The sequence below is a fragment of the Berghia stephanieae genome, chromosome 3 (assembly GCF_034508935.2).
Source record: "Berghia stephanieae isolate SIO BIC M18660-M18661 chromosome 3, UCSD_Bste_1.3, whole genome shotgun sequence".
Taxonomy (NCBI): Eukaryota; Metazoa; Mollusca; class Gastropoda; order Nudibranchia; family Aeolidiidae; genus Berghia; species Berghia stephanieae.
In genome coordinates, this window is record NC_088362.1 from 14,028,354 (window position 1) to 14,043,584 (window position 15,231).

General features: G+C 35.8%; 1 protein-coding gene across 2 annotated transcripts in view; it reads right to left on the reverse strand.

The window, feature by feature from the left end:
* The window catches only part of LOC144967178 (potassium channel subfamily K member 18-like), a 125,764-nt gene extending 111,872 nt beyond the window's left edge, over positions 1 to 13,892 (reverse strand). Inside the window, exons 1-2 of one of the 2 annotated variants that reach the window (XM_078904105.1) lie at positions 13,628 to 13,892; positions 7,866 to 7,987 (exon numbers count right to left, since the gene is read on the reverse strand). The gene's annotated coding sequence lies outside the window, so the exon portion shown is untranslated. The remainder of the gene's footprint in view (positions 1 to 7,865; positions 7,988 to 13,627) is intronic. The other variant, XM_078904106.1, reaches the window with a different exon arrangement.
* Between the last annotated feature and the right edge of the window lie 1,339 nt (positions 13,893 to 15,231).

Sequence of the window (15,231 nt, forward strand, 5' to 3'; positions counted from 1 at the left end):
TAAAAATTCGACAAAACAACTCAAACTTCAAAATTCAAATTTTTTTGATTCAAACCATTTTTCGACTTCGTTTTTATCCTAAAGTAATAACAAAAACCTTGAGCATTTATATAGAGCAATATTCACTAAACGCGCTCAAATCGCTTTACATGGGGTCCCAATGGCAATGGCAAAAAATTAACATATAGGACGATATCAATTAACGGCCAGGTACTCACCTGAGTGCGATGAGAGAACGCGAGTAAAAGAGCCTTTTCCAAGGACTCAACTATGTGCCGCTCAGAGCAGCACACGAACAAAGGCCCTTCCAATTAGAAGAGGAGTGACATACCACAAGACCACAAATCCCGACACAATACCATTTTGAGACAGAAGGTCAGATAATTATGTCTCGAAATATCTAATATTTCAGATTTCAGCATAATCGGAATTTTATATAAATACAATTTCTTTTATATCTTGAGCATTTTTCTTGCGCTTTTATATAGCGCAATATCCACTAAACGTGCTCAAAGCGCTTTACAAGGGCTCCCTGACCAACAGTAACAAGTAACATGTAGAACGAGACATGACGCTTGTTAGGCGATATTACATTTTTTTTCGGACAGAGACATCGCTGTTAACGACCAGGTATTCATTTTACACCTGAGTATGGTGATAGAATGTGAGTAAACAGCCTTTTCCAGGGACTCAACTATGCGCCGAGCGAGGCTCGATCCCAGGACCTTCCGATCCGAAAACGAGTGTCATACCACTAGAACACATAGCCGCTAACACATTTCTAGAAAATAACCGTCAACAAGTGATTATATCAGAAGCAGACCCGCCTACTATTACGAAAAATTCGTAAAATTTCGAAATATTGTCTCTATTTTCAGAACTTTATGAGTATCTCTAAGTCATTAAAACTTACATCAAATGAAAGGTGATGTCAGACTACAGGATCTGAAGGATTTTGAAGTGTTATTTAACCTTCTCCTTACCAACTATAGGAAAATCGTCACATTCGTTACGATACAACCAACATTTTTCTTATTCAAATCTCTCTTGTACATCATAAAAATTAAAGAAAATGAATAGTGTGTTGTAGAGCATGTTTTGCTAAAGAAATTATTTATCGCTAGAATTTTACTGCTATTATGTTTTCGTGATAAAAAAATATATTTATGTGTTAGTTGAATGTGAAGTTTTGGGGATTATTCTGAAAATGGCTGGTAAGGAGAGAGTTAATCCTTATGAGGGTAAATTGTTGATTTTTAAAGTTATATATATATATATATATATATATATATATATATATATATATATATATATATAATATATATATATATATATATAGTGACTACAATTTTATTTCCTAAAAATTGCGAATTTTTAGATTTCAAAGTTGGCAGGTATCTATCGAGATAAGACGTAAAAGCTGTTGTCTTTTAATGATTTTTCAATTTCTTGAATGAAAGCATGTGACCCGGGATGTGATGAGAAAATGTCAGTAAAAATACTTTGTTCGTGGGGACCGAACTTCGCACTACCCAAGTCTGATTCAAACCAAAGCCATAGTAAACATATAGCCTGACACGAGAACCCTCTAGGACTGGCAGTTTGACGTCATTTTTTATGTTTGTGCAACGTCTAGTGAGTTGTCGTTAGTAGAGCTCAAGGAAACAAGTTATTTCATTGGTTGAACTATTGAATACAACTCACGATTTGTTTTCTTTTTGTGGCAAAAGACTGGCCTTTTGACATCATTTTTTGGTCAGTGTCAGGCTATAACTTTACGATGTCTACGTTCAAACCCGGGATTCATTGGCCACAAGCCAAGTGCCATAACACTAGGCATAAGCCTCAGAAGAGAAGAAGAGAAAAAAAAAGGAGAGACAAGAGGAGACAGAGACGGTGTTATAGATTGCCAATAATGCATAGATTGAATGCAAGGGAGATCATAATATTATTATCGGATGCTAATGTTGCCAAAGCAGGTAGTGGCAGATTATCCGTCTGATTATCTTGACGACATTAGAAGTATAAAAAATAAAGATGAGTTGGAAGGGTTTTGAAAGGGTATAATGGGTGGGTGGGGACGATGGGGATTGGGTTGGGGGGGGGGGGGGTTGAAGAAATAAAGATGAGTCGGAAAGGTTTTGAAAGGGTATAAGGGGGGTGGACGAGGGGAAGGGGGGGGGGGGGGAAGAAATAACGATGAGTTGGAAAGGTTTGGAAAAGAAAAAGGGGGTAGGGAGAAGGTGAAAAGGTGGGCGGGGGGGGGGGGGTGGGCAAAGAAATAATAAAGATTAGAGAGGATAAGGGAGGTAGAGAAAGGGTGAGAATGAGATAAATAGTAGTTCTTTAGAGCCATGAGTCAGAGTTTGAACCAGTTTCTGTGGTGTTAAACGGACACTAGCAATTGCTTGCTATCCATTTGGTATGACGATAGTGTATTGCGGTACTTCCCTCCAGCTATGATCCCTCCTAATGATGTTTATTCAGGGAGCACACATCTTTGTTATCAAGATGTAAATTTTAGCGATGGAATACTAAGTCTTTAAAGATATTGGTCTTTTGCAAGTTTTAAGACCGATCCAGCTACTCAATGATTGTGACTTTCGTGGGCGCAGAATCCTAAGAAACTTTGAGGCAACATGGAGTCTTTACCGAAATCATTTAACCGCTAGCCTTTAATGAAATAATGAGAGAGAGATAGATAGATAGATAGATAGATAGATAGATAGATAGATAGATAGATAGATAGATAGATAGATAGATAGATAGATAGATAGATAGAGAAGATAGATAGAGAGGAGAGATAGATGAGTGGATTTATTGAGTTAGAGAGAGAGAGAGAGAGAGAGAGCGAGAGAGAGAGAGAGAGAGAGAGAGAGAGAGTTTTAGAGAAGAGAGATATACTCGAGAGTGATATAGATTGAGGGAGAGAGAAGAGAAGAAAAGAGAAAGAGATAGATAGATAGATAGACAGATAAATAAATAGAAAGAGTGAGAGAGAGAGTGTGTGTGTGTGTGTGTGTGAGAGAGAGAGAAAAAAAAAAAAAAGAGAGAGAGAGAGAGAGAGAGAGAGAGAGAGAGAGAGAGCAGAGACGGAATTCCAGAGCGAAAGGATTAAGAAAGGGGGGGGGGGGGGGGGGGGGGGGGGGGGATGGGTGAAGGAAGAGCGATAGGTAAATAAAACAAGAGGTTATGTCAAAGAGAACTAATTAACTTGATGGATGAATGGACCGGAGACAGATAGATAGATAGACAAATAGGTGAATAGATAGGTACATTATAAGAAGAAAATGAGAGATAGAGACTAGATATAAAAGGATCACAGATAGATAGATAGAAAGATATATAGATATATATATAGATAGATAGATAGATAGATAGATAGATAGATAGATAGATAGATAGATAACTAGATAAATAGATAGAAAGAAAGATGGATGGATAGATAGATAACTAGATAGATAGAAAGAAAGATGGATAGATAGAGAGAGAGTTAGAGAGAGGGAGAGAGAGAGAGAGAGAGAGAGAGAGAGAGAGAGAGAGAGAGAGAGAGAGAGAGAGAGATGCCAAAAAGTCAACAACAATCAATGACAATAAAGATGCTGGCTATTCAAATGTTGCTGAAAGAGAAAATCACAGGATTTCTCGTCTCTCGTCAATCACACATGTTCTGCCTTATGAAAAGACCTGGCCCTGGATGGATAGCAATATTTTATTGGGATGTTTGAGACGGTAAGGCAAGAGGGCCATTCTGACCCTTCTGATTATATTTATATTGAGATATATAGGCGATCTGATATATCAAAAGGTAGATTGCTTCTGACGTCATTCCTCTGTTTGTTGTAAGCTTAAGCCAACCAGAGGGAAGATTAGTTCTGTTTAATAGAGTAGAGGAATAATTATTAAGCGAATTTTGACCCGCATCTGCTGATCAGGTCAAACAGTTTCTTAGCTGCTCACAAATTCAGATTTTTAAAGAGGATATTATGTTTCCATGAACAAAAAAAATGATTAAGAACCGATGGAAGTTTCGAATAATATGTTTAAATTTGGTTTCCCTGATCAAAATTGGACATTGGAACAATGTGGAAATTGTGATAAATATAATACTTGCTTGGCTACTAGATTGGGAGTTACATTTATTAGAATGTTTGAGACTTAGAACAATGAGTGGCGTTTTGATCCGTCGGAGTATGATATTTATTTCGAGATGCGGCGGATCAGATGATATATTAACCCTCTCCTTACCACCTATTGGAAAATCGTCACATTTGTTACGATGTTACTTTTCTCATCCAGATTCCATTTCTTTATATATTATACACCTTAAAGACAAATGATTTCCACTTGGGGATGGGTAGAGACAATCGTATCTATTAATATGATTAGCCCTGTCCAATAGATTAGGAGAAACAATTGTAGAGTTCAATTTGATCCTATTTTGACCATATATTATATTGATCGAGTTCTTAGCTCACCGATCTCGGATCTGATATGGATTATGTTTTCATTGTGAGGTCTTTTGTAAGCCGTTTGTCTTCCTATGTGACCCGTCGACTTAAATGCTATTATTTCAGTATGAACCAAATGGAAAAAAATGAATTTGATTTTAAAATGACCAGAAATGTCAAATTTTAGATTTTGTAAATTTAAAAAACGGAGCTTTTATATAGCGCAATTTCCATTAAACGTGCTCAAAGGATCCCTGACGGACACGTAACATGTAGAACGAGACATCACGCCTGTTAGGCGATATTATATTTGTTCCGACAGATACAACGCTGTTAACGGCCAGGTGCTCATTTTACACATGAGTGCGGTGAGAAAATATATATGTATGTGAGTAAAGAGGCTTTTACACGGACCCAACTATGCGCCGCTCAGAATGGGGCTCGACCCCAGGACCTTCCAATCCGAAGGCAAGTGTCTCACCGTACTCAGGTGTAAAATGAGGTCCTGATTGTTAACAGCATATACTCTGTTGGCAAAAATGTAATATTACCTAACAGGCGTCATATGTCGTCCTATACATTAAGTATTGCTGTTGGCCAGGGATCCCTTGCAAAACGATTAGTGGACATTGCGCTATATCAAAGCTCAAGTTTTTAAAAAGCTTTTTTTTCTTTTAGTTAACTAGAAAAAATAGTTTTAATATGATATAGAGCAACATCCACAAAATGTGCTAAAAGCACTTTACAAGAGGTTCCAAAACAACAGCTACACCTTATATTATGATTTGTAGGAAGAGACATAATGACATGACGCATCTGTTTTTAAAAGATATTGCACCTGTCTGCGAATCTATGGTTCATTATGGGTATGGGCATGTACGCATATGACATGGTCAATATGAATAAATCGAACTAACGGATATTTTACGAGGTTGTTCCGATCCGACGTCTTCTTGATATCCGTGCCTCACTGATTGGGTTCAAACGACCCTTAGATGGCTTTTGGGTGATAAAATGAATGAATTGTATACTCTCTCTGGATTAGTTGTTGTTAATTGGTTTTGGTAGATAGCAGAGAAAAGACTTCGTACGTGCCGACGCGTTTAGCTGGTTATCCTGTGGCCATAATGTGATTGAGGAGTAAAAAACAAAATAAAATGTTAGGCTCATGTGTCTCGTCGGATTGTATTAATAGACCCGGTAAAAATTGTGTTGCAAGCGTCTGGTCAAATTGATGAACAGTGTGGCCCACTTCTTAGTAGTCCTTCATTGCTATTAATAAACCCATGGAGCCGGAGTTCATCCCGGTTTTTATATAGCATTAAACTGACAATAGCAATTGCTTGCTATCATTTGGATAGTACTTTCCGACAGATCTAACAGGCCTAACTACCCAATCATTGTTGGATGGAGAGTAGGGTCAGAAGAAAAAAAATGTCGACTGTATCCAGGATCGATCTCCGTCCTTTTGCGTGTGAAGCGAGTGCTCTACCAACTGAGCCATCCTTCTCCCAGCTGACACCCACAATCATAATTTAGCTCATCAATTATACTCTTGCCACCCTCTCCCACTGATATATATGTTCATTTCGGCTTTATGCCATGTATTATACAGTGTCTTGTAAAGTTGTTAAAAAAAAACAAAACAAAAAAACAAACAAACAAACTAAACTGGACTTATATTATTTCAAAAATTGTCATAGAGGCTGTGCCAAAATGTCGTTTATCATGTAACATCTGCCACAAAAAGCTCCAATGCTAAATTATTTTGAAAAAAAAAAACTAGTGACGATAATCGTTTTTTTAATAAGTTCTTATGCGTTAAATAATGAGTAATAAACCAAAAACTAATTATCGATCATTAGATTTATAGTGATTTTAACTTTCTAAACCTATTACTTTATTCACACCTCATTACATTTTGTAACGTCGGATTAAGGTAAGTGTACTAATATACTTACAAACATGCATACACACATACAGGTTATCATGTTATCATGTTATCACACACACACGCGCGCGCGCGCGCGCAGACACACAAATGTATATATATATATATATATATATATATATATATATATATATATATATATCTTATAATATTATCATTATAGAGCAATTTCTGAACTACAGGACACCCATCAATAATATATATGTATATATATATATATATATATATATATATATATATATATGTATATATATATATATATATATATATATATATATATATATATATATATATACATATATATATATATGGTTTATGTATGTATGTTAATGTACGTGCGTTTGTGTGTGCGTGTGTGTGTGTGTGTGTGTGTGTTAACGTCTATTGGCAGCCTATCATAAGTAGCTTTTTAATAAATATCAATTTCAAGTGCCTGACTCATATTATTAGCAAAGGACTCTACCTTTCTGATTCACTATTTATATGTGCTCTATTGTTACAGCGCACACATAGTTTTTTTTACAGCACGGTTTGCCTTATGATCTCAGAAAACTCCTTGGAATACACACTAAATAGTTTTCTGAGATGATCTTTTGCCAACACTTTGTTCAAGATGAGTTAAAGCGTACAGGGGAGCTCGGCTTGCTGTTCCGGTAACAAATAATTGCCAACTAACAATAAAAAATCTGCTTTGTGTATGTTTTTGTGACGTCATCGACATCCTTAACACAAAACTGGAAGGCGGTGCCAATTTCCCCTGATGAACTTTATTATTGTTCAATGTATAAACTCAAAACGGATGGAACGTTGAACCATGTGAACTTTTAATGGGGGGGGGGGGGGGGGGGGGGGGGGGGGGGGAGAGAGAGAACCAACCAACAAGTAAACATATTTTTAAAAATAAATAAATAAACATCTATCAAATTGACCTACACAATTCTCCGTGTAGTCTACTTAAATCTATTCATGGCGGAATGCGGTTTTACACTTATACGGCTATGTGGTCTTGTGGTATGACACTCACTTTCGGATCGGAAGTGTCTGGGTTCGAGCCTTGATCGCGGCATAGTTGAGTCCTTGGGGGGAAAAAAAACCTCTTTACTCACATTCTCCCATCCTACTCAGGCGTAAAATAAGTACTTAGCCGTTAACAGCGTTAGCTCTATCCGAAAAAAAGTGTAATATCGCCTAACAGGTGTCATGTCCTACATGCTAAGTGTTGCTTTTGTCCAGGAACCCCTTGCGAAGCGCTTTGAGCAAGTCATTTAGTGGATATTGCTCTTTATGGAAAGCTCAAGTTTTAGTCTAGAGGCATGGTTCTTATCTCCGGGCATTTAAATCCCCGACTTTGTGTTCGGGACACCAAAACGTTTAGACCTTCCTTCTCTATTAATAAATTGTAGATAAAATATTACATTATTGCTTTTCTTCATACCCTAAAAGCACCGAGTTCGGTAACCTACCGTTGCACTATGTAGTCCTGAGCAAGTCACCTCGTCATAGCTCAATTTTCGGCGCTGCACTGCGGCTGACGCCTGGGTTATTCCAGTCTTCCTTTGGAATAGACGCTAGAGACAAATTTCTCCTATGGGATGAATAAAGGCAATTTTATTTTATTATATTCTTTTTTATCTGATCTACTTCTTCTTCTTCTTCTTCTTCTTCTTCTTCTTCTTCTTCTTCTTCTTCTTCTTCTTCTTCTTCTTCTTCTTCTTCTTCGCTACGATGATATATCTGCACTCCATCAGATATGCTGCTGTCCTCGATCTAATCTGACTTTATATCTTACGGGGCTGCCGGGGGGAGGTGGGGGGGGGGGGGGGGGGGGTCTTCAAGAAAACAATAACAACAGCTTCCAACGAAGCTAAAGCCACACGTTGTTGCAGCTCCCTTGATACAAAGCGTCCAAATCTGAATTTATCACTATGACGGGAGAAGTTATGGATTAAAAGTGAATCATTTGTCGCCGTTATAGAGTACAGATCGTCACTCATTAACTTACATCGTCGGGGAAAAATTACCGCCTAACAGGCGTCATGTCTCATCCTACATGTTACCCGTTGCAGTTTGTTAGGAACCCTTTGAGAAACGCTTTCAACACGTTTAGTGGATATTGCGTTTTTTAAATATTTAGTCATAACAAAAAGTACTCTTCGACACTATTGTTTTCTTACTCAACTTAAAAAGGCAAGTAGGTACTCATCGATATGCACGCGCAACAATGCAGAATATTTTTTCTGGGGCACAGGGTGACTCAAGAAGTCGATCCTACTCTCTACCTCCCCCCCCCCCTTCACTCCCAACCCCCCCCCCCCCCCCCGCTTCCCTTACCCCTCCATCCTTTGTTTTTTTCCCCTTTTCACCAAAGGTAAAATTGACGAGTCACTTGCTCTTTAGTGATAACGAACATGCACTTAGCGCTATCTAGACTGATCTCTCCTACTTTATTATTAGTAAGGTAGGGGTGGCTTCTTGTTTTAAAAATTATTCGCAGGTGATAGCATAAAATAGGAATGATTAATCAAATGAGCAATTTTAATCGTTTAGTAGTGGATAATTCAAATATGACCCAACACGTCAAATTGGTATAATGTTGAATGTTGATACGAACTAGAAATAAATAAACGACTCTTCTTTATTTCGTTTGGGAGTCGCAATGACTCAGTTAGTAGAGGGACCAAGGTCAATCCAGGGCGAAGGCGGGATTTTTTACCAATCTCTCTCTCTCTCTCTCTCTCTCTCTCTCTCTCTCTCTCTCTCTCTCTCTCTCTCTCTCTCTCTCTCCCCACCCCTGTCCGCACATCAGTATTTGGATAGCTAGGTCTGTTATATCTGGCGGAAAGATTTTTTTGCGATAGACGAGCGTCCTATCCGAGGTGTAGCGAACATTACTTTTCTATTATTTTTTTTTTCAGTTTACATTCCAATATTTTATTAGAGAAATGACGTGCGAAAATTTTCTCTGCCGACGGTCTGTTCTTTTTTTTTTTGTTTTTTTTTTTTATTTTCTAATAATGTATTTATGTTTTTATCATTTTAAATTGTTTCCTGAAGAAGGGTTTTGAGCCCGAAACGTTCGGTGTTTAGTATTTTGATCTTTTTTTTTTTTGAGAAGGGGGGAAGCTGCTATATTCATTTTCTTTATTACTTCCACATCCTCTAGCACTTTAGTATCACTTAGAAATAAATGAATATGAACATTCATTTATTCCCCAAGCCGGCCATATTATGTAGCCTTATTTCCATTCCATACAATGCGAGTAGCCAATAGGGCGTCTTTTTGTATTAACACTCGAATATTTTTTATCACTTCATCCCGACATTTTAAAAATTCGAGCTTTTATAGTTTATATAGCTAGAGCAATATCTATTCTTCAAGGGACCCCAAGCTAACAGCAAAACTCATCTTGACGGAAAAGACATCACAACAGTAAGGCGCTTGATGCCTATTTAGACGGGGTAAAACGTTATTATTATTATTATTATTATTATTATTATTATTATTATTATTATTATTATTATTATTACTATTATTATTATTTTATTATTATTATTATTATTATTATTATTATTATTATTATTATTATATTATTATTATTTTATTATTATTATTTTTATTATTATTATTATTATTATTATTATTATTATTATTATTATTATTATTATTATTATTATTGTTGTTGTTATTATTATTATTATTATTATTATTATTATTATTATTATTATTATTATTATTATTATTATTATTATTATTATTATTATTATAACTATTCTTCTTCTTCTTCTTCTTCTTCTTCTTCTTCTTCTTCTTATTATTATTATTATTATTATTATTATTATTATTATTATTATTATTATTATTATTATTATTATTATTATTATTATTGTTATTATTAATATACGTAACTTAACTTGACAAAGAAAACGCAATTAACGGCCATGTCCTCGTTTTATTTTACACTTGAGCACTTTGAGAGAATATGAGTTATAATCCTTTACCATGGACTCAACATTGGGCTGCCCAAAGCGAGTCTCAATCATGTACCTGCTACAGATCCGAAGACGAGTGTCTGGCAGAATAATATATAAATGTAAAGCCGCGAATCTTGAAACAGTTGGTCGCAAGACTAACATGGCAATTTCAGGTCAGGTTCATGATGCCGTTTTGAGAAGGTTGGTCAAATATACGATCTATCGCCTCAATAGATAGTTCGAAGATGACGTCACTCAGGCCTTTGTTACTGTTTTTGCCATCCGCGTTTGTAAGTTGTTCTCACTAAACTGTATTAACCAGACTATAAACGTTCATGGTTACACAGAGTTTGTGTGTTGGTCCGTTATACTTCCGGATGGCAATGTTGTGAACTCCTTGGCCAAGCGCATTCTATCTATAGAGTATATTGTCAAGAGATGAAGAGAGTAGGAAAGTGCCAGAGGACAAAAGAGAATAAAAATTTCTCGGAGGCGATGGGGGTTCGAACCTGCGACCTTACTGGTACGACAATTCCGCCTGGCCGTGGAGAGCGTGACTCTACCGTATGAGCCATCCACGATTCCAAAAAAGATCGTCTCTAACTCTAGTCATAGAGTATAATATTGGGATAAAGAGCCATTAGATTCACGGAGCCGAAGTCTATCTCGGTTTGTGCGGCTATGTGGTCTTGTGGTGTAACACTCGCTTTCGGATCGGAAGGTCCTGGGTTGGAGCCTCGCTCGGTGCATAGTTGAGTCCTTGGAAAAGGCTCTTTACTCATATTCTCTCACCGTACTCAGGTGTAAAATGAGTACCTGGCCGTTAACAGCGAAGAGAGTGCTCTACCAACTGGAGTATCGTGAGGAGGGGGGGGGGGGGGGGGTCTGTGATAATGAATGGTGGAATGATGTCTGGATAAAGCATGTAAAATGAATTGATTTCAACGTCAAAATGACTTGAATATCAAAATTTAAATTCTTTGCAATGTAAAGAGACTCGATTCGCTCTCATTAATAGACATTTTCAATTTAATTCTAATTTAATAATGTAAACGTGAAACTCACTTTTTTTGTCTATTGTCAGTTAAGTTTTGCCCTGATAGAACAACATTCATAATATAGTAGAAACAAAAGTAGAACAATGCGCCGTATGGTCGATTGCTTATATGGAACGACCATTACGGCGTCCCTATTTTCCGCTGGTATGTTTATCATTGCTATGCACGGGGCAAAGTCCTGGATCACTTTTCACTTGGATGAATAAAGGGGATATTTTCATTTATCATTTGAAATAATGGAGGGTGACTTTTATTCTTGATTACGTCGGCTATATTTAACATGACAAACATAAAGAGACCCAAAAATAAGTTAATTGTCACATTAGGAGATCGGCGACAAAAATAGATAAATTAAGGAATAAATAGATTGATATAATAAAATAAAAAGCATATTTGGGAGCCCTCGTCTCAAAACGGTATTATGTCAGGATGATTAAAATGCTGAATATTGAATTTATAGCCAGAAATTTAAACTTGGGTTGAGTTTGTATATTTTATTGAGGAGAATGAATATCATATTTTAGTCTGTTGAATACCAATAATTCAGAATTCTGACCAGTTTAGCTTTAATTTGCCTTTTTAGCATCTGGTTCAACCCGACATAATACCGTTTTGAGACGGTGGGTCACATTTTCAACCCGGCTTGGAATTTAATCGGATGACTCTATGAATTGACTCGCTACTCCTTTGCAAACATGCAGACAGTTTATATTAAAAACCATAAAACTTCTCAGGATAAACAATTCAAAGTAAAGGAGTAAACTATGACGGTATGTTTGTGTGTTTGTGTGTGTGTGTGTGTGTGTGTGTGTGTGTGTGTGTGTGTGTGTGTGCATATTAGTAATATTTTAGATCGTCTTTCTTGTAACTGTAAAGTGCTTAGATCATGGCCTAGTCATGGTTATGCACTATAAATACAAGTGCTATATCATTATTATTATTATTATTATTATTATTATTATTATTATTATTATTATTATAGTAGTAGTAGTAGTAGTAGTAGTAGTAGTAGTAGTAGTAGTACTATTATTATTATTGTTATTATTATTATTATTATTATTATTATTATTATTATTATTATTATTATTATTATTATTATTATTATTATTATTATTATTATTATTATTATTATTATTATTATTATTATTATTATTATTATTATTATTATTATATTATTGTTTATTATCATTATTATTGTTTTTATTTTTATTATTTTTATTATTATTATTATTATTATTATTATTATTATTATTATTATTATTATTATTATTATTATTATTATTATTATTATAAATGACACTATCATAACTAGGCATTTACCACATAGGATAGAAGATCGATTATATAAACACAGGATGGCAATGTTTATGCCAATATTTTGGATTACACAATTTTTCCCCGGTCCTTGTATTTTTGCATATCACATTCATCCGATATGATGCCCTATAGATAGTATGGCTCATCAAATTTGTGGGAACTCACTAATTAAGGTCTATCAAAATCTCGAACAAGGAAATGTCATTAACAGTAATCTTCATATTATGAATATTAAAAACTTTCTTTTGCAAATACAGATAGCAAAGACATTAAATTATTTGGATAAACCACGTTCGACTTGTATCTTTCATAATGTTTCCTTTTGCACGAGAAACATGTCTATATATGGCCCGAAAAGTGAGAAAATAATTTTCTGGCCAAAAACAAAATAAATGCGGTTTGTCTTTGTACTTCAGAATTACAATTTTTGCGGCTTTTCTCTTTCATTTGACGAGTATCTTGTTTCAGATTTTCTTTGAAAAGGATTATTAAATTTTCCTATGAGATGAATGAACAGAAAATATATTTGTAAAACACTGCTGTTTGTTAGTATTTGTTCATGTACATACACTTTTTTAAAATGAATACAATGATAATTTGTAAGAGTCGGGAAGCGATCAGCAAATATTATGGCATATTATTTATACTGTAAGCTATTGTTATTGGATATGTAAGTTTTGACTCAAAAATGTTTTTTATGTATCTACGTTGTTTGCTCTTTTTTCCGCTGCTCAATACTTACTTGATGCACCGCTAAGTTAAGAATAGTACCAATAACATCTCAATAATCTAAATGTCATTATAAAAAAAAAATACTTCGGGGGTTTTAGTTGTCCCCTCCCCCCCCCCCTCCCCTTCCAAATCGAATATGTAGTTACCTGTATTTTCCTAATTAATAAGCCAAAATTAGAATATTTTTTCTTTACACCAGAAATTAAATCCTTCGTTATCCGCTTGAAGTCCGCAGTTTCTATGATATTCACAGTATGTACGAACAAAAAAATAATTGTTTGTTTCGGGATCACAACATAAGCACGTTCGCATTTCAATGATCTATTTATTATTCCTTGAGATGACCAGCGCAACCAACGTCGCGTGAGTTTTCCTAGTCTGCCCCCCTCTCTCTCTCTCTCTCTCACACTCTCTCTCTGTCTCTCTCTCTCTCTTAATTTCTCTCTTCCACTCACTCACTCACTTTGGCAAGGCATTAGCCCAGCATGGCTTTACAGAATAACGCGCTGCAACTGTTACTGTGAGCGTGATAGGTTTGAACAAATCATAGAGTAGAGCGGCAATTGATCTTTTGATTAGGAGTAAATAAATCAGATTTCATTTTAAACCAGCCCATATTCTTCTTTCACACGCAACGATAATGTGTTTGTTAAATTGAATAAGTTCACTCACGGCATACTAATCAATTATGAAAAAAAACTTTTCATTGTCAGGTAAATTAAAATAAATATTAAGTGATTTGATCAATTCCCTCGTTAATGCTAGCTATTGCTTCCAAGACATTTTTTTCTTTTGATTTTTTTTAAAGTGACAAATTGGGGAGCAGCCATCGGTGTAGGATGAAGATCTGGATAGGTGTCTTTGAATTGTGCCAGACAAAGCAAGAAAGAAAAATACAATGAAAAAAAAAATCCATCCCAAAAAGTCAATCTGCTTCGACTTATTTTACACCCTTTTTTCTGATTAAAAAATCGTCTTCGCCATGATCACAGTTTTATCTTCAACATTGATATAAAGGTAACAGTGACCGAATAAATCACATTGACAATACGTAGTGCTGTCGTCTTTGCTCCTTCGTAGCATTATTTTTGTCAAGTTTTTGGTCGTCATCAATCATTATCATCTCTTCCTTATCAATCGCCTTCCTCTTCTTCCTCCTCCTCCTCCTCCTCCTCCTCCTCCTCCTCCTCCTCCTCCTCCTCCTCCTCCTCCTCTTCCTTCTCTCTCTTCTTCTCTTATATTTTCCATCACAATTTTCTTACTCATCTCTTCATTCTCCACCATTTTACTTTTGTTTCGTCAACTTATCCCCCTACTTTCCATGGCTCTCAGAAATCACCCCCCCCCCTTCTCCTTTTCCAACGACCTTTTACTCCCCTGAGACATGCATGGCCGGATTGTACACCGGAAACTCTTCCTGTCCACTGCATCCCTCTATCCATCTGTGACTGACACCACCAAGGAATTCAAATGTCTTCCATTTTACAATGTTTCAACATGCCTGTGACTATTGTTTAAGAACGTTACGATAAGTCAATGTCCAATATTTTCCTAACGTCATCGTTTATCTCGATCGCGATTGATTGATTCCAAGAGTCTCATCTGCCTCCCAAATGCAAGAGCAAAAATATTACGAGGCATCGATAATATTACGGGACATCGATAATATTACGGGACGTCGAAAAATATTACGGGACGTCGAAAATATTACGGGACGTCGAAAATATTACGGGACATCTAAAATATTACG